Below are 18,699 nucleotides of genomic sequence, written 5' to 3'. Positions count from 1 at the left end.
TGTTGATCTTTTTTTTTTCCATTGTAAACCAGTGGTGCCCTGCCAGATCCTGTTTACCAAGGGCTTTCGCTTATGACGTAAGCAGTTTCCTATCAGTGAGGTGGGTGATTAGGTGGAGATTAATCTTATATAATGATATATATTTATATAATGATCCACTCTTTAGTAAATACTGCCAAATTATGACCACTTTTGCTCTCCTGGCCCAACTTATAAATGGAGACTCGGAATAGAGGACTTATCTTGTAAGGAAAGATCAATGTGGGCTCCATAGAATAATCAGAAATGTCCACAAAGAAACACTTGGCCTGTGTCCTAAATGATGGGCCAGGGGTTGGATTAGGGAGAGAGGGAATTGAAAAAGGGCATTCTAGGCCGTAGGTGGTTTAAGATCTGAGCCACTTCCCTTGCCAACTTTACTTGGTAGGTTGCCATGAAATGCCTTACTCAATCAAGCTATGGCTAAGGGTAGGAGGCTCACTTGGGCTTTGGTGATGCAGGAAGAATCAAAAGCAGAAGAAACAGGTCTGGGAGGAGCTTCCAGCCCACATTTTCACTCTGTTTACCCATCTCTTTCTGAGCACCTGGAGGGTGGCAGATGGGCGCCACTTAATTGCCTTCCCAGAAAGGAAGTGACAAGGGCAAACCCAGTTTTGATCTGCAGGCAGGCTCAATGGCATGTTCTGTTCCCTCCACCTACTGAACTCAGCTGTGCTCTGCCACCGGAAGCAGGCACCAGGGTCCTGACCCAACATAACAAATTGATAGCATAGCCCTTTCATCTATTTTGTAGGTGCATTCCTAGGATAGCCTGTCACTTAAGTTGATACAAATTGAACCTGATTTCCCCACATTTGGACACAGCATTGGATGCCAGAGTCAAAAATCTAGGTCAAGTCCTGGTCAATTTCATTTTCTAGATATGTGACTCGTAACTTTCTCGAGTCTTGGTTTTTCATGTCTAAAATGGTTACTCTCCCTCTCCCACTTAGATCAGGCGGATCGCCATTACATCTTGGAAACTGTGCTGTGCATCCTCATGGGTCCCTGGGTGTTTTGTGGATGTTCATTCTTTTTCCCCAGGAAGGGGTTTTCTCATCTGCCTTTATAGGTTTTCCGAAGCCTCTGTCATACTTCAGGTTTTTTTGCAAAAAATACATATCTGAAGTCCCCTTCATGAGTAAGTAAGCCATTCCCTGCCATGAAAGGGGGCACCAGGGGTGCCTGAGTAGCTCAGTCCATTGAGTATCTGACTCTTTGTTTTTGGCTCAGGTCATGATCTCACAGTTCGTGGGTTTGAGTCCCGCATTGAGCTCCATGTTGACATCGAGGATCCTCCTTGGGATTCTCTCTCTCTCTCTCTCTCTCTCTCTCTCTCTCTCTCTCTCTCTCTCATTCTCTGCCCCTCCCCCACTTGCTCTGTCTCAAAATAAATACATAAACTTAAAAAAATCAATAGGTTCTAGGGATTAAGACATAGAAACATATCTTGGGGTCCACCATTCAACCTCTTACAGTGATCATGTTACAAAACTTGATGACACAGCAAAGAATACGTTTATTGTTCTAGCACAAAATCTTGTGAGGAAAGAATTTCAAAAGCAACACTTGAAGAGTTCATCCTTGTTTTTAGTTGATGATTGGTACTCATATCTAAGTGTACTAAATATAGGATAAAATACATCAGTGACTCTAAGAATGTGGTGATAGGACACTGATTTATTCTGCTGATTACAGAAGTGTGAAAAAAAGGCATATGCATAAGAAATACTACCGGTATTACTTTTCAGAGTACCCTCCTGCCCCCTCCCCCAATGGCAATACTCCTTCTTTCATTTGGTGATTCATTCAAAACATCTGTTGAACCCCAACTATATACTAGACACTATTCTAGGTCCTGAATACAGGTGAGCAAGAGAGCAAGGTCTCTACCCTCATGGACTTATAGTCTATAGTCTAATAACCAGTAATTAGACTATGATAACCAGTAACCATTGTTTTTCCTAGTACAGCATAAATAATAAACAAATCAGGGAGTCCACACTCCCATCATCTGCTCTAAATCCCCTTACACAATTCTCTTAGTCTTGCCCATGTTCAACGGTCTATGGTTGCAAAGTTTACATAATGAATCGGCTGAGTCATGTTTAGAGGCCTTCAAAACCTAGCTTACCTCTCCGTAGCCAAATTTCTAACTAGTTCTTTAAGCCATGACAAACAAATTGGTTAAACAGAAATAATAAAGGCGGATCAAAGCTATTTATTAATTATTCAAAGGAAATTCAGGAAATAAAACAAAAATAGAAGGCAAAGCTCTTGTCCCTGCAGAAAGACATAATTTAAATCACAAAGAAAACATGCAGGAGGAACACAGGAATGAGCATCAATTTAGAATTCTAGGACTATATGCCATTCTGTTCTAGGCATGAAGGATAAAGCAACGAAGTAGGTAATGTCCCTGCCCTGGTGGGTCTTCCATTTCAGTGGGGGACAAGAGCAAGAAATAAATGATCAAATAATTATGTAATACGATGTCAGAGGTTAAGATGAAAAATTAAGTAAGGTCAAGAAACACTATTGGTTGGGGGATGCTATGTTATAAAAAGAAATCTGAAAAGGGTACACGGTGTACAAAGCACGAAGCATGAAAAAATATCTGGGAGAAGACAGTCTCAAGGGGAGACACAGACCATAAACCATGACTGACATTTCAAGAACCAGAACAAAGACACTGAGGACAGAGGGGAATGCGTGGAGAGCCAAAGCCAGATTTTGTAGAGTTTTTTAGGTCATGGTAGGGATTCCATCTGAAGACCTCTGTCCACCAGGAGCTGCATCATCCAGGTGTCGGGGCCTCTTGTATTCCTTTGCCAATTCTTTCAAAAGGTATTGTTTTGATCTTCAATCTGAGAGCAGGAGAACAGATGTTAAAAACAGGTCATAGTCTACCATTAATGGAGTCAATTATAGGAGCGCCACTAGAGAGTTTGATTTTGAGGTATGGATTATTATCCTCTCCCACTTTCTTATCTCCAAATGCCTGCACTGGTAGTTCATGGAACAGAGAGAGACATCAGCCTTGATGAGCTGTACTTCTGTTCAAAGGGTTCCTACTTCTCAGGTCCTCATTAGTTTTTAGGTACGTTCTAAAAACTATTTGCGGATAATTTGATTAGTCAGATTCATTAGATTAATCTTCAGACTGCAATCACTTGATGTATGACATTTCTATTTGAAAGATAATAAAATTAAGTTTCAGGGAGGGCTGGTTACCATTCCAGTGTCACCCAACAGGACTGTGGAAGAGGTCTCAATACAGAGAACTCTGCTTCCCACACCAGGAGCTCTAGATGGTTTCAAAGTATGAGCTGCATGAGCGGTTGGATCCAAGTACACATCACTCAGGGAGAGGCTGACAGTTGTAATTACTTTAGGAAATGACAATAAAATACTACCAGCTGGAAAATGCACTTAAAAGATTTGAGAAAAACACCTTAGGGGAATTTTTTTTTCTGTAAGTGATTTTGCACCTTATCGGACCCCATAGTCCCCTTTTATAATAAATATTTCGTAATGTCCCTTTAGCTACTCCGAAATAAAATTTACAGATGATATAACCTCCTGGTGGTTTGTAAAATGGAGATAAGTTCTAGCCCCAGATAATGATAAACAGGTTTTTCACCTACATCAATGTCCTAGGGGACATACGCAAGTTGGGTAGGATTTTGCAAAGTTGTATATAGAACATGGGTCAGCCCTTTTTCATTCAAGAGGTTCCCACACAGGGCAAAGTGATGAGCGTCCCAAACCCTCGCCCACTGTACCAGTAGTGTCCCCAACCGTCCTAATTCCCAATTTCCTAAACTCCCCCCTATGTGACATTACATTCCACGTCAAAGTTCTTTCCCTTTGATAATTAGTCTATTTGCCCTATATGAGAAAGCTGGAACATTTACGGTTAACCATTTGTAAGGGGTTAATGGTGGCTCCCAAAAAGGTACGTGAATGTTCTACCTTCTGGAACCTGTGAATGTGAACTTATTTGGAAAAAGGATCTTGACATGTAATTAAAGAATTTGAGCCGAGACCGTTCTGGATCATAAAAGTGGGTCCCTAAATCCAATGACAAATGCCCTTATAGAAGAGAAGACACAAATAAGAGAAGGCCATGTAACAACAGGCAGAGATTAGAGTTCTGTTCCCAATAAGACAAGGAATGAAAAGAGCCATCAGAAGCTTCAACCTTAGAGCTTTGAGAGGAAACAGAGCCTTGCTGACACCTTGATGTTGGACTTCTGGTCTCCAGCACCATGAAGGCCCACAAAGAGCCCTGAGCTCTCAGCAGTCTTTGAGACTAGCCTTCTGCTGAAAAGAGCTACCTTGGGGCACCTGGGTGGCTCAGTCAGTTAAGTGTCCGACTCTCAATTTCGGCTCAGGTCATGAGCCCCACGTTGGCTCAATACTATGAGCAATACTACTGTGCTGAGCATGGAGCCTGCTTAGGAGTCTCTGTCTCCCTCCTTCCCTCCCTCTCTCTCGCTCTTTCTAAAAAATAAAATAAAATAAAATTTGAAAAGAGCTGCCATAACCCAGCTCGTGTCCCTTCTACACCGGAGCACAGATTGGCATAGGAGACAGAGTCCGGCTCCCTTGCTCCAGCTTGGGACCACTGGGAAGAGCTATCTCAGTTGCAGAGCCCCCTGTGAAGTTGGCTCAGGCCTTTCTTGAATCTGAATCACATCTGCTAACTTCTCCCTCTGCTTAATCCTACTTTCTTCCTTTCCCTCTCCAACCGATCCCAAAAGAACTCCCTAATTTAAACACACACACACACACACACACACACACACACACACACACACACACTATGCAGTGTCTTCCTCAGATCTGTGTTTCAGAGAATGTAAGCTGCAACACAGACTCACAGGTCTCTTCATACACAAAGATTAGTGGGTAGAACCACAATTGAAAGAATATTGGATGAACTGATTTCTTGGGTTCTTTCTTTTTCTTTTTTTCTTTTTTTTTTTTTTTTTTTTTGCTGTAAAAGTAATGGATTTTTGACTGCAATCCCCCTACTGCCACTAATGAAACAATCAAAATGCTGAGCAAATAAACTTAGGTTTGCCAGACACACATTTACAATATATTTGACACTGTAGTGCTTTTCAGTCAAAGGTTGTACCATCCTTATGAGGAGCTTTGGGAATTGGTAACAGCATTTTTTTTTTTTCAGCATTTTTTAATATAATTTTTTTTAATTATTTTGAGAGAGAGACTGAGAGCGTGGGCTGGGGAGGGGCAGAGAGAGAGGGAGAGAGAGAATCTCAAGCAGGCCCTATGCTGTTAGTGCAGAGCCCAATGTGGGTTCCCAGTCCGTGAACTGTGAGATTCTGACCTGAGCCAAAACCAAGAGTTGGACACTTAACTGACTGAGCCACCCAGGCACCCCTGTAACAGCATTTTTGTGGTCACCATGACTAATAGCAATTAGTATGTAGTGTTGAGGTTCAGAGATGTTACACATCCAGGACTAATCAAAAGAGTCCCAAAAGTGGAGGGATCTTCTTTGCTGAAGAAAACATAACGAGATATAAGATACAGTCTTCTCTATCTGCCCTTATGGAGTTTATTTTTTAATCCTGGAAAAAGGGAAAGTACTAAATATGAGAAGTGTACCAACAGGATATATATTATGTGATGATTAATTTTATGGTCAATTTGATTGGATCACAGGGAGGCCGGGAGTATTTGGCTAAACATCATTTCTGGGTATGTCTGTGAGGGTATTTCCAGAACAAATCAGTATCCGAATCAGTGGACTCAGTAAGTGGGCCCCTTCGTCAACGTGGGAGGGCATCACCCAATCTGCTGAGAACCTGAATAGAACAAAAAGGCCAAGGAAGGAAGAATCTGGAAGAATCTGGCTTCTCCCGCCCCACTGCTTGAGCTGCCATATTAATCTCGTTCTGCCATTGGTACCCGTGGTACTCAGACTGAATGTCACCACTGGCTTTCCTGGGTCTCTCGCTTGCAGATTGTGGATTGTGGGACTTCTCAGCCAATTTCCTTATAATAAATCTCTTCCTATATATACCTGGTTGGTTCTGTCCTTAGCAAATCCTCACTAATTTATATTAATAACCAAATGGTTTGCATAGATGGTAAATACAAAAATGATTTAGAGGTTGAAAATATTATTACAATGGATTGGGGTGTGCAGGAAGAGCTACAAGATTTTAGAAATTGGCAAAAAAAAAAAAACTGAATCTTTAGGGATTTAACTCACTGAGAACTTTGTGTCTCAAAATTCGGGTCTCATAGTTTTGTGACAAGTTATATATGACTCTGCTAGTAATTGAGGAAGCCTAGATTTAAGTTCAGGGCTGTCTGATTCCAAAGCCTATTCATGCTCTCTCTGCTCTGCTGCTTTTATTTATGATATTTTAGTCTTTAAAAGTCCCACATTCACTTAACAGTGAACCTGTCCCCTCTCCAAATTGAAAAGTAATTGTTCTTCAGAGGAGACATAACTCACTTCTGTTGGTCACTACAGAGGATGCTGGAGGCCAGCTCTCCCTAGAATGCACTGGCAGGAAGTGTCCAGCTGTCAGTGTGGATGCTCCCGGATCCTGCCCCCATGATCTCTGCAGATATCTTCTGTGCCCATAGATATCATGGTGCTGGGGAAATGGCCACGTGGGCATGTTCTTCCTCACAGCTAGAAATCAAAGTCACTACGGTGATTCCAGACGCCAGCTTCCCGCACTGCTATCCACCTGAACTGAAGAAAAAGAAGTTGCCAGAATAACAGGAAGAGCAAAGATGTCTGAGAGTGGGAGTATAACATACCATTATGCCATATTTTTAGGTTGTTAGCTTCATGCCAGAAAGGTTATTTCCTCTTGAGCTGTGTTGCCTACTGAAGGTCTCCAGACACCAGGAAAACAGTCATGGGTTTGGTTAAGCTCCCGGAGAAACAGGAATCCTTTGCCATGGACGTGGTTTGCTTGAGTTGGAAATTTTGGCGTAAATAAAATAAAAACAGAACTACATATAAAAATAGCTAACTCCATCAAGTATTACTAATCTATACTAAGTCTGTCAACAAAGGATTAAGAATAGAAACAAATATTTTGTCTTTTCTTCACTCATTCTTACTAAATTCTTATGGTTCTAAATCATTTTGCATTGGTCCACTTTCCTCCTTATGTGCCAAGAAACAGTTAACCCGTTGTTCTCACTCATTGGACGCGATTCTCAGAATTTTCCCAGTGGAATCACTGAAGTCTGTGGAATTTTGGGGAGTAAAGACCCAAATTCTCCAGAGCCTTCACAACGAGCCAGCCCTCGGTCTCTCTCTCCCTTACTGGAAGCAGATTGGCCGGGATAAAGACATTGCCCTTTCTCCTGTGCCTGTCTCTTAGCCCTTTCTTAGTTTTCCTTACAAGACAGAAGCTAGAAAGCTTCTGGTGCCCTCCAACACAGAGGCACAGAAGATATTAGGTTATCTTCCCTTTTCACAGGTTTCCAGACAGCGTGTCACTTTGGAAAGAATCAAGTGACTTCTCTTGTCTTAGCTTTCTAGATGCCATTAAGAGTTTGCTTAAACAAAGTCATGTAAATACCGCATTTTTCTCCGCTGACAAGATTAAGCCTGGCAAGGTGCTTTCACATATTAACAGCTACCGTTACTTTTTGAGGCAGCTTGAGCCTAGGAACAAATTCGAGCAAACACCAGGACAAGATTGTTGAAGTAAAGTTTAACAAAGTGTCTTTTTTTTTTTTTTTTAACAGATGTCTGGGGTTTCGCATCCTTTGCTATCTGTTAACTGACTTGGATGTAAGTAAATAAATTATATCAATAAATAATAAAAAGAAAAAAAGGAGTAAACATATTCAGGAAAAAAAAAAATACAAAACAAATCCTAAATCTGCATCCCTATGCAAGGACTACCTAATCATTCTGCAGATTCCCTGAGTTAATTCTCTCCATGAGCATCCACCCATATGTGTTGCCAGGTTACAGAATGTCTAGTCCTTTGGAAGTTCCACACAAATGTCATTCACACCCGAGCATTTTGTGTCTCAGGAACTACAGGCAAGGCCGCATCATGAACGGGCCGGCTTCTTCGTGCATAGGCCATTCCTTAATACCCCCACCACCGTTCTCCCTGCTTCTCTGCCTTGGAGTGATGGGCACACTCTCCCCCTGTTATCAGCAGAATAGTTCTTTATTCGGATCCTGGAGGCTCATCTCCTTTCCGGGCGTGGCTTTAAATAAGCATCTTCCCAGCCATGGCGCATCTCAGTCAATAAGGAAACCTGTACCTGCTGTTATAAAAGTAAAGATCCTCCAACTCGCTGTAAAAAGTCGAGAGGGTTCCGTGATGGGAGTGTCTGGGTATCCCCGTGTGAAGTTGAGCCACGTTATTCCGTTGTATAAGACTGGATTACCCAGGGGCACCCGGGTGGTTCAGTCGGTTAAGAGTCTGACTCGTGATATGGGCTCAGGTCCTGATCACACGGTCTGTGAGACAGAGCCCCGTGTCAGTCTCTGGGCTGACAGTGCAGAGCCTGCTTGGGATTCTCTCGCTCCCTCTCTCTCTCTCTCTCTCTGCCCCTCCCCCACTTGAGCTCACTCTCTCTCTCAAAATAAATAAGTAAAGATTAAAATTTTTTTTTTTTAAAAAAAGACTGGATTATACAAATGGAAGGTGTGTCCTCTTTGGGGCTATAAAACATTTCTTCCACCAGTCTGTCACAGCATCTGTAGCTCCCAACTTTGTTTATATATATATTATTATATATGTTAGTATATATTATACTATGTATAATAGTATGTATTATACTATGTATAATATTATATGTTAGTATATATTATACTATGTATAATAGTATGTATTATACTATGTATAATATATAGTATATATATGTTATATATAGTTATATATATGTTATATATACATTATATATACATATATGTTATATACACATTATATATACATATATGTTATATACGTTATATATACATATATACATATATGTTATATACGTTATATATATATATATGTTATATATGTTATAGGTAGTTATATATATAGTATATATATACTATGTATAATATATAGTGCATATATATGTTAATATATATGTTAGATATATGTTAGTACATATTTTATATATGTTAATATATATTAAAATACACACACACACACATACAATGGCACCTGGATGGCTCAGTCATTTGAGCGTCCAACTCTTTATTTCAGCTCAGGCCATGATCCCAAGGTTGTGGGATCAAGCCCCATGGTGGGCTTCTCACTGAACTTGAAGCCTGCTTAAGATTCTCTCTCTCTCTCCCTCTGCCTCTCCCCCCTGATTCATGCTCATGCTCTCTCTCTCTCTCAAATAAAAAATACATAAAATTAAAAAATATATAATGTGGAAATACATATAATAAATATATAAATATATAAAATAAATATGTATTATGTAAAAATATGTCTTTTTAATATATTTATTTTATATATATTTGTGTGTCCATCTATTACATATGTATGTTATACATATGTATTTAAACACGTTATCGAAAAAGACCAAGCTCTGAAATATTGGTGTGCATGACTCTGGCTATCCCTTTGGAAAGAGAGGAGAAGGGCATGAGAAAAGGCACCAGTAGAGACCAGGTCCATGTGGAGCGACTGAAAGAGAGAAACAGAGAACTCTGTGAAGATTGGACTCTTCACACAAAGGCCAGGCAATGGTGGAGCATCTCAGTAAGGGATAGCTCTATTGGCCAGGGCTCTTTAGGTCACAAAAGAGGAGAACTAAAAAGGGAAAAGTGTTGGCTCACTTACCTGGGAAGGATACTCGGGCTATTCACATGCCTGAAGAGTGAGCTGCAGAAACCAGGCCTCTGAGAGAATTCCCTAACACCAGGATTCACTCTCTCTTCCTCCCACACCCAACACCCATCCTGCTTGTTTCTCCACACAGTCTCCCTCCACCTCACACAGGAAGATGGCTTCCTGGAGCCGTAGCCTCAGATCCACCCACAAAGAAGACTTTTTTCCCACCTCCCTTAGGTGAAGTTCAGATACGGCCCTGATTGGTCCTGCTTGGGTCACAGGACTGTGGGGGTGAGGGGGTGGGAATCCTCCTCACCGGTGGGGGAGGGGACCCTCACCAGGATCACCAGGAAAAGAGGGAACAAATACCAAACAGGAAGAGTGCTGTAACCTGAAGAAGGAGGATGAGAAGGTATGATAAGCAGACAAAACATCCACCAGCTATCACCAACCCCCCCACGAGTTGAGATTAGGCCTGAGAGCAGGAGGCAGCCAGGAAGAAGGTGTGCTGAAAGAGGGTGGTGTGAGAAGCAATGCTCCAAAATCTTTGAAGAAGCCATACCTCTCCTTGACCAGATGTATGCAGATGTCAGGAAATCTGAAGATGCGGCTTAGCGTCTTTTGTGTTGCCCAAGAAGATGCGTCCCCGGAGGAGTAGTTAACCGACAAGGTCCTGAAGAGTTGAAACTGGAATGGAAATTTCACAGTGGGAAACAAATACTGAATAGCAGCTGGAGACTCCGTCTAGAAACCACTATTTTCCAGTCCAGCAGATGGGGAACTTTCACAACTCCCTCTACTGTTGTGCAGCCAGGAACAGCTCTGAGATCAGAGGCGGAGAGAGCATGCCTGACATGATGATGTTGTGCCCCCTTCATTTTATATTCACGTACACGTGTGCATCCCTGAACCAGATGGTCATAAATGAACTGAAGGTATTGGGGCCCCTGGGTGGCTCAGTCGGCTAAGCATCCGACTCTCGGTTTCAGCTCAGGTCATGATCTCACACTTTCATGGGTTTGAGCCCCGAGCTGGACTCTGCTCAGGCAGCGTGGAGCCTGCTTGTCCCCCGCACGCCTTGTCTCTCTCTCTCAAAATAAATAAATAAACTTAAAAAAGAAAACTGAATTGAAGGTATTGTCCTGCCACTTGCTATGTCTGTTCAGCACTCTGCTTTTGAGATCTACCCATGATGATGTAAATAGCCCATTTCTTTTAATGACTGTCTAGTATATTCCATCACACAAATATACCAGCGCTTATTATCCATTCCCTTATTGATGGTCAGTTTGGTTAGCTGCAATTTTTTTTTTTTTTTTTTTTTTTACTCTTTCACTATTTTTACTACTGTAGTTTTAGGGAGGGCTAGAATGAGCATCTCTGAATGTTTTTCTCCTTTTGCAGACAAGTGTACGAGTTCCCCTTGAAGCATATTTAATTGCTGCACCAGGAAATGAACACATTTTGGGAGTTTTACCAGAAACTCCCAAATGGTTTCCAAAATGCTTGTACTTCATGCTCTTATACTTAGTCCCTGAGCACTTGGGAGAAAACAGTAAAACATTTACATTAAACTTTCTAAAGAGACTCTTGTTCAGGTAGCACTAGGTTGCAAACCCCCAGCCTCTTTGAAGGTGGAAAATGAGGCTCAGATTTGCAACAACGGGGATGGAACTAGAGTGTATTATGCTCAGTGAAATTAGTCAGTCAAAGAAAGACAAATATCATATGATTTCACTCATATGTAGAATTTAAGATACAAAACAGATGAACATAAGGGAAGGGAAGCAAAAATAATATATGAACAGGGAGGGGGACAATACAAAAGAGACTATTAAATATAGACAACAAACAAGAAACTCTTAAATACAGAGAACAAACAGAGGGTTGCTGGAGGCGTTGTGGGTGGGGGGATGGGCTAAATGAGTAAGGGGCATTAAGAAAGACACTTCTTGGGATGAGCACTAGGTATTATATACAGGGGATGAATTACTGGATTCTACTCCTGAAATCATTATTGTGCTATATCCCAACTTGGATGTAAATTTTTAAAAAAGAAAAAAAGAAAAGAAAATGAGGCTTAGGTTAGCCCAAGAAGCTTCTAGGCTTGCCATGTGTGGCTGGGAATAGAACGCAGCTGTTAAAATTGGATCTTCAAACACTATTAAAAGCATACAACATGGTAATAATATAATGTTTAGTAAAATAAATAAATAAAAGCCGCAAAATAGTCTTACATTATATCCCGATTTTGTGAATGCATATGTATCTGAAAAATGGCAGAAGAACTAATCACAGCGATAACAGTGATAGTAGTCTCTCTTTCTGGGTGAGTTTTTTGTTTTTTGGTTTTTTTTCTTTGTAATTCAACCTCCCCTGGGCACATGTGCCCCAGGCGACTCAAAAGTTTTCACCCACCGCCCCCCTCCACCCATGCCTGTCTGCAAATGACCACAAAAGCACTGTGAATAATGACTTGGGGGTTACAAAGAAATTTCAGCAAATAAGCAAATTTGCAAATACAGAATCCATGAATAATGAAGAAGAACTATATATACTTACGCAAATCAGTCACACAAATTATAAATGGTAGCAATATCTAAACAAGACCCTATTATTAAAACCCAATAAGTTGGGGGTATTCATTCAAGCGACAGACATCAACTGCCCTCAGTCCTGCTGAGACTCCTTCCTGTGGCATTTAGCTGACCATGTCACTTGAAGAGCCCATCCACTTAGCAGGTAGACATTTTGCACCCATGTCTGGAACACCCCAAGCCTCATGGGTCTCCCTTTTTTTTAATGTTTATTTATTTTTGAGAGAGACAGAGACAGAGACAGAGCACAAGCAGGGAAGGGGCAGACAGAGAGGGAGACACAGAATCCGAAGCAGCCTCCAGGCTCTAAGCTGTCAGCATAAAGCCCAACGCAGGGCTCGAACTCACGGACTGTGAGATCATGATCTGCGCCAAAACCGAGTTGGGCGCTCAACCGCCTTAGCCACCCAGCTGCCCCTATTTATTCTATTAAAAAAAATTCTTGTTTTACATTTATTTATTTTTGATAGAAAGAGGCAGAGCACAAGTGGGGGAGGGGCAGAGAGAGAAGGAGACAGAATCCGAAGCAGGCCCCAGGCCCTATGGGGGGCTCGAACTCACAAACTGTGAGATTATGACCTGAACCAAAGTCGAATGCTTAACCGACTGAGCCACCCAGGCGCCCCTCATGGGTCTCCCTTTAGTCTTTCAACATAAAATACAATCAGGATATTTTGTTTTCAGGAATCTTTTCCTATTTAGAGAAGTCAGGGCTGTATATATTGGTCTTTGCGTTGGTTATTAAAATTCCACTCTACTTATTTTTTGTTGTAAGCAATCTCTGAATTTTCAAGTCTATAAAGGATCTCATGTGTACACTTTTAATTGGTTTAATTTCTCCCTGTATAAGGGAGAATAAATTTTAAGAGAAGCATTTTTAAAATGAGACACTGAAGAAAGGAGTTAGCATACCAAAATGCAACCCACCGTTTTGAAAGATTTCAGACCTCATATCTATTTTTTCGGGGCCTCTCGGTGGCTCAGTTGGTGAAGCGTCTGACTTCAGCTCAGGTCATGATCTCGAGGTTCATGAGTTTGAGTCCTGCTCGGGCTCTGTGCTGACAGTGAGGAGCCTAAAGCCTGATTCAGATTCTGTGTCTCCCCTGCTCTCTGCCCCTTGTCTGCTCATGCTCTGTCTCTCTCTTTCTCAAAAATAAATAAACATTAAAAATTTTTTTAAAAAGACCTCATATCTACTATTTTCAGGTGTAGCCCTCAAAGATGGATTACCCCTACAACTCTGCCAGGAATATGAACTAAGAAATGTTATTTGGAAAAAAACAGTCATTCTCTCACAGCTGACCTCTGTATGCCTGCCAAACTAATAACAAAACTTCAAACACAAGGGGCACTTGGGTGGCTCAGTAGGTTTAGCAACCGATTTCAGCCCAGGTCACAATTTCACGGTTCATGAGATCAAGCCCAGGTCACAATTTCACGGTTCATGAGATCAAGCCCAGGTCACAATTTCACGGTTCATGAGATCAAGCCCTGCCTCTGGGTTCTTACTGAGTATGGAGCCTGCTTGATATTCTCTCCCTCCCCCTCTCTGTGCTCTTGCCCCTGCCCTCCCCTTTTGCCCCTCCCCTTGCACTCTCTCTCTCTCAAAACAAAACAATTTCAAACACTATATTTTCTAATTTTTTTTTTTTTAGCGGCAGGCAAGTTTATTAGAGTATAAACTCAGAAAATAAGAATAGTGTGAAAGCTCTCTTTGCAGAGAGGGGACATTCGAAAGTCTGAAATTTTTTAAGATTATATGCTTGATGAAAATTATCTTTTAAAGCCAGTCTAATTTTTAATGATTTTAATCATATCGTAGATGGGTAGCTTTTCTTTTTTCTTTGTTATGACTATTCTCAAGTCCTAAAGCATTCCAAGATAAAATTGCAGGAAAATGCACTGGCTCCAAGAGCTTTGTGGAAAGTCCCCTAGAAACTCATTGATATGGAAAGGATGAATATTGAACGCGGTGAAAGCAATCACTTTGGTGGAGTCCCAGAAGATTCAAATGCATAAACATAAGCCTTGTGATGTTTGGGAACTACAATAGGCAATATAAATAAATCATCTGTAAAACGGTAACATGAAAAAAAATACAAGAAGAGATAGAAAAATGAAAGAAATTACTTTTACCAATATGTTTCTCAAATAATGGGAGGGAGGATGAGGAAATAAATCAGAGACTGTGGTGTTTTTAAAAAAGGCTTAGTAACAATTGAAGTACATTGTTTTAAATTTCTGAAAGTTACAGATTTTTCCACAGAAAGTCAGAGTTTGTACAACCCATGTTGATGATTTGTCTGACATTTGAATTAACACACACACACACACACACACACACGTGCATTTTTCAAGCCAGGTCTTTTAAAAATCTCCTGTTAAGAAGACTTAATAAATGGAAAATGGCGTGAATTGTTGACTTACTTTACCCAAGCAATGAAAACCATGCAAATGCTTAACTTTTTGGTGCAGACATATTTCTGCTGTCAGGCCCTCATGTTTAGATTCAATGGCATCAGTGCAGTTCTGTCTACAAATCTGAAATGCAACCCAGGCAATAGAATTAAAGGAACAGACTGCCTTGGACAGCAACATCAGAAACCGAAACACAGAGGTGCCTGGGTGGCTTAGTCGGTTAAGTGTTCAACTTCAGTTCAGGTCATGATCTCGCAGTTGGTGAGTTTGAGCCCTGCTTTGGGCTCTGTGCTGACAACTCAGAGCCTGGAGTCTGCTCTGGATTCTGCGTCTCCCTCTCTCTTTGCTCCTGCCCCATTCACATGCTGTCTGTCTGTCTCTCTCTTCCTCTCTCTCTCTCAAAAATAAAAATGTAAAAAAAAAAAGAAAGAAAGAAACTGAACAACACATGAGAATTTAGTTTTTAAATACATACAATATCCCTGAAGGCAAGTCGACACTATATGTTAACTCAAGAATAAAAAAAGTAAAATAATAAATAAATAAATACATACATACATACATACATACATACATACATAAAACATCTATGATTTCAAAGTGAGACCATCACCATGATTTTCAATTTAGGAGAGAAGTAGTAAGGTAGGGACCTGAATGTAGGAGAATGAATACCCAAAGAAGCAAAGACCACACTAACTTTGGTTCTAAAGGAGTACAAGTCAAATGAGGACCAAAAATTATAATGTTGAATCGAAAGATCAGAACTAGTTTGTAAAAGATGTAATCCTAAAGAATCAGGGCAGAAGAACCAGAAACTGAAGAGTCAGAAGGGTTAGACAATGTCTGGGGTGCTCCACAGTCAAATTGCTCTCCTCTCCCTGTGATTCCTTTAGCTCTGAAAGTTGGTTTGATTAACCCAGTTTCAGTCCAATTACCTTTTTAATTCTTCACATTTACTCTCGGCTAAGGTGCCCAAAAGCTTTAATTTCTTTCTAAAATTACCTCATTGTTTAAAAAAAGTGTCTTTAAAAACTCAATGCCTCTAAAAGATCTGTGTGAGCAACAAAACATCTTTTTCTTTTGCAAATCTACTCACAATGAGTCTTGGGAAATAACCCTAAGTTTACCGTCAACATGAGCAGCATAAGCAAAACACGAGTGCTTGGCCAAGTGCTCCTAATGACACCAAAGGCCACAGGAGGGCAGGTCAGCACGTACCTTGAAATGATGATCATCCTTTGCATTTGCACGGTATGGTTAATATCTTTAGGGTCTGCTTTTATTGACTGGATGTTAAATTACAATGTACGTTCATTTTAACAAATAAAAGCCTACAGAAGCATGCTATAAAAGGATAGCAAAGTTACTAATCCCTCCTCTCATCACTTCCATTTCAGGCCCCTCAACCAGCACACCCCCTCTCCCACTTGCACACCACTTTGAATGGCAGTCAAGTCAAGGGCTCTTGACCACCCGCAAGTGTCATTTAGTGCAGGGTGGAACTCAGGTATAAGGACCCCTTCTTCTCTTCTGGGGATAGACAAACTTGGGTTGGGTACAACTAGACACAGCATGGGGCTGTGCTCCAGAAGAGGGACCCCACCTCTCTCTGACCCTTCCTTTTTATGGCGCAAGTATTGAGATGTGCTCACAAATAGGGGGAAATAGCCTTGAGCTTGGGGACCAAAAGGATGAGCGTGGGTACCAGCTCCTTTACAAGATTCTAGGACCATTATTGTTGGCAGCTGGTAGTCTTATGAGAAATTGAGTTGGTGTGCCAATTCACCACCCCATCCCTGGGGGAGGAGAAATCCCTGTCCTGGCCAGCTTAGTGCCAGTAACAAAAAGAGATACTCAGGGGTCAAAGATCCAAGCATTCTGTGCAAAGCTTGCTTTGTGTTTATCCGTGTATGCATATTTATATCTTCATATAGATCTAGACATATATGTATGGGTCTGTGTGTGTGTATACATCCTCCCTATCTCTATACAGTTTATGTATGCGACACAACACAAATAGAAAGGGTTTGCTTTTTATATTATTGAAACAAAGGAGGAAATAGGATCATACATTATTCTGCAACATGTCTTTTCACTAAATGTATCATGACTTTCCTGATTAAAGCCGAGGAAATCAGGGACCAGAGAGGTAAAATGAGTACTCCGTAACTGGAGATCATTCAATGACCGAGCAGAATTGAAATCCTCATGCCCCGGTCCACTACACTGACTGGCCTGAACTCTCCCCTCAGTAGCACGGGCCCTGCCCGAGATGGGGTTCGGTAGATGTGAGACCTTTGTGGGTGCAAAGCTGTACAACTTCTGCTCCTCTGCAAAAGCGCGATTTCATTCCAGATCCCGCAGAGCTGAAGCATCTGACAAGACAAGTCCACTCTTTTTGTTTTGTTTAGCCAAAGGAAGACAAGTCCCAGGGAAGGTCCTTAGGGCTAAAAGGGTCAGGCGCCTCAGAGGCCGAAGAAGTAAGTGGTACCAAGGAATCGACTCTAAAAATTCCATCTTCTCTCATCCTTGTCTCAAAGAATGCATACATCTATTTATTATAGTGGAAGATGGCAGCTTTGTTTCACGAACCTCAGAGACGACAGTCCGAAAAATTTGTTCTCAGCACAGTACTATTTCTCAGTTTACGGGAGTGTTTTCTCGGTGTCTCTATCTTGTTATTCTGTATAATTTAGATTAAAAAAAAATCAGGGGGCAATTGTCCGGTGGCACACTGTATTTCTCAGGATTGTTTAAGAACAGAGGATGTGTATGCCCATAAACAACGGTGCCCATGATGAAATGAATAAATGATATTAACATGTACACAAGACCTTCTCAATGAACTGTGACATATCATATCACAACACTTGAGAAACAACAGTCTATTAGTAAATTAGTCTACCTGCTCTTCTCACACATCCTTTCAGTACATTCTCAACATAGTAACCAGAGTGATGCTGTTAAAACAGAAGCCGAACCGCCCACTGAGTCCCAACTATGCTACAGTGGAGGCAATGCTGAGTGCTTTGAAGAAAAATAAAACAGGATGAGGGACTAGAGAGGGAGAGGCACTCCTTCAGATAAAGTAGTCAGAGACGGCCTCACTGAAGAGGCAGCCCTGGGGCAGAGTCTGAGCCCAGTGAGGGAGTGAGACACGGATAGGGAGCTGAAGGAAAGACAATACCTGAGTCCGTAGCAGACAAACAGCAATCTCAGTGCCTTACTTATAGAAATGTACTTCTCTGTAAATGGGCACTAGTTATTTTCCTTCCCTACACAGTTAGCCACACCACTGTATCTTCATATCTGCTCCCCAAAACGGTATTCAATGAAAAGTTCTCATATAACCGATGCCATGGACTCTCATCTCCCCTGGAGTAAATGCCAAAGTTCTTTCAGTGGCCTCAAAGTCCTCCCACTCTGACCTGCCTCCAACCCCCCACCCCCTTGCCCAATTCCCTCTCTGGCCCTCATTCCCCCTACCCTCCCCCTCCTCACTCAACTCCACCTCTCTGGCCTCCTTAGTGTTCTTGGAACATTCCAGCTTCAGGATCTTTGTACTGTGTTGTCATTTGTCTGGAATGCTCTTCACCTACCTGGTTTTTATGACTCGCTCCCTCACCTCTTTCTGGTCTTGACTCGAATGTTGCCTTCTTAGGAATTCTTTCCTGGCTAACCTTTATAAAACTGCAGCCCCACCCCACCCCCCTCCACACACACACACACACACACACACACACACACACAGGCACACTCTCTCTCTCTCTCTCTCTCTCTCTCTCAACTCCTTATCTCTCTCCCTTTCTCCCCTGCCTTATTTTTCTCCT

General features: G+C 41.5%; 1 long non-coding RNA gene across 1 annotated transcript; it reads right to left on the bottom strand.

Moving 5' to 3' along the window:
• Positions 1-1,757: 1,757 nt before the first annotated feature.
• On the bottom strand, positions 1,758-18,517 carry LOC109271811 (uncharacterized). Its single transcript, XR_002082130.2, has 3 exons — positions 18,469-18,517; positions 6,539-6,779; positions 1,758-2,906 (listed from the first exon to the last, which is right to left on the bottom strand). It is a non-coding gene; the product is annotated as an uncharacterized LOC109271811 (long non-coding RNA).
• Between the last annotated feature and the right edge of the window lie 182 nt (positions 18,518-18,699).

Source organism: Panthera pardus, unplaced genomic scaffold (assembly GCF_024362965.1).
Source record: "Panthera pardus isolate Hobbes unplaced genomic scaffold, ASM2436296v1 HiC_scaffold_17, whole genome shotgun sequence".
NCBI lineage: Eukaryota > Metazoa > Chordata > Mammalia > Carnivora > Felidae > Panthera > Panthera pardus.
The sequence above is the reverse complement of the archived record's forward strand: the minus strand, read 5'-3'. Positions and strand labels throughout refer to the sequence as shown.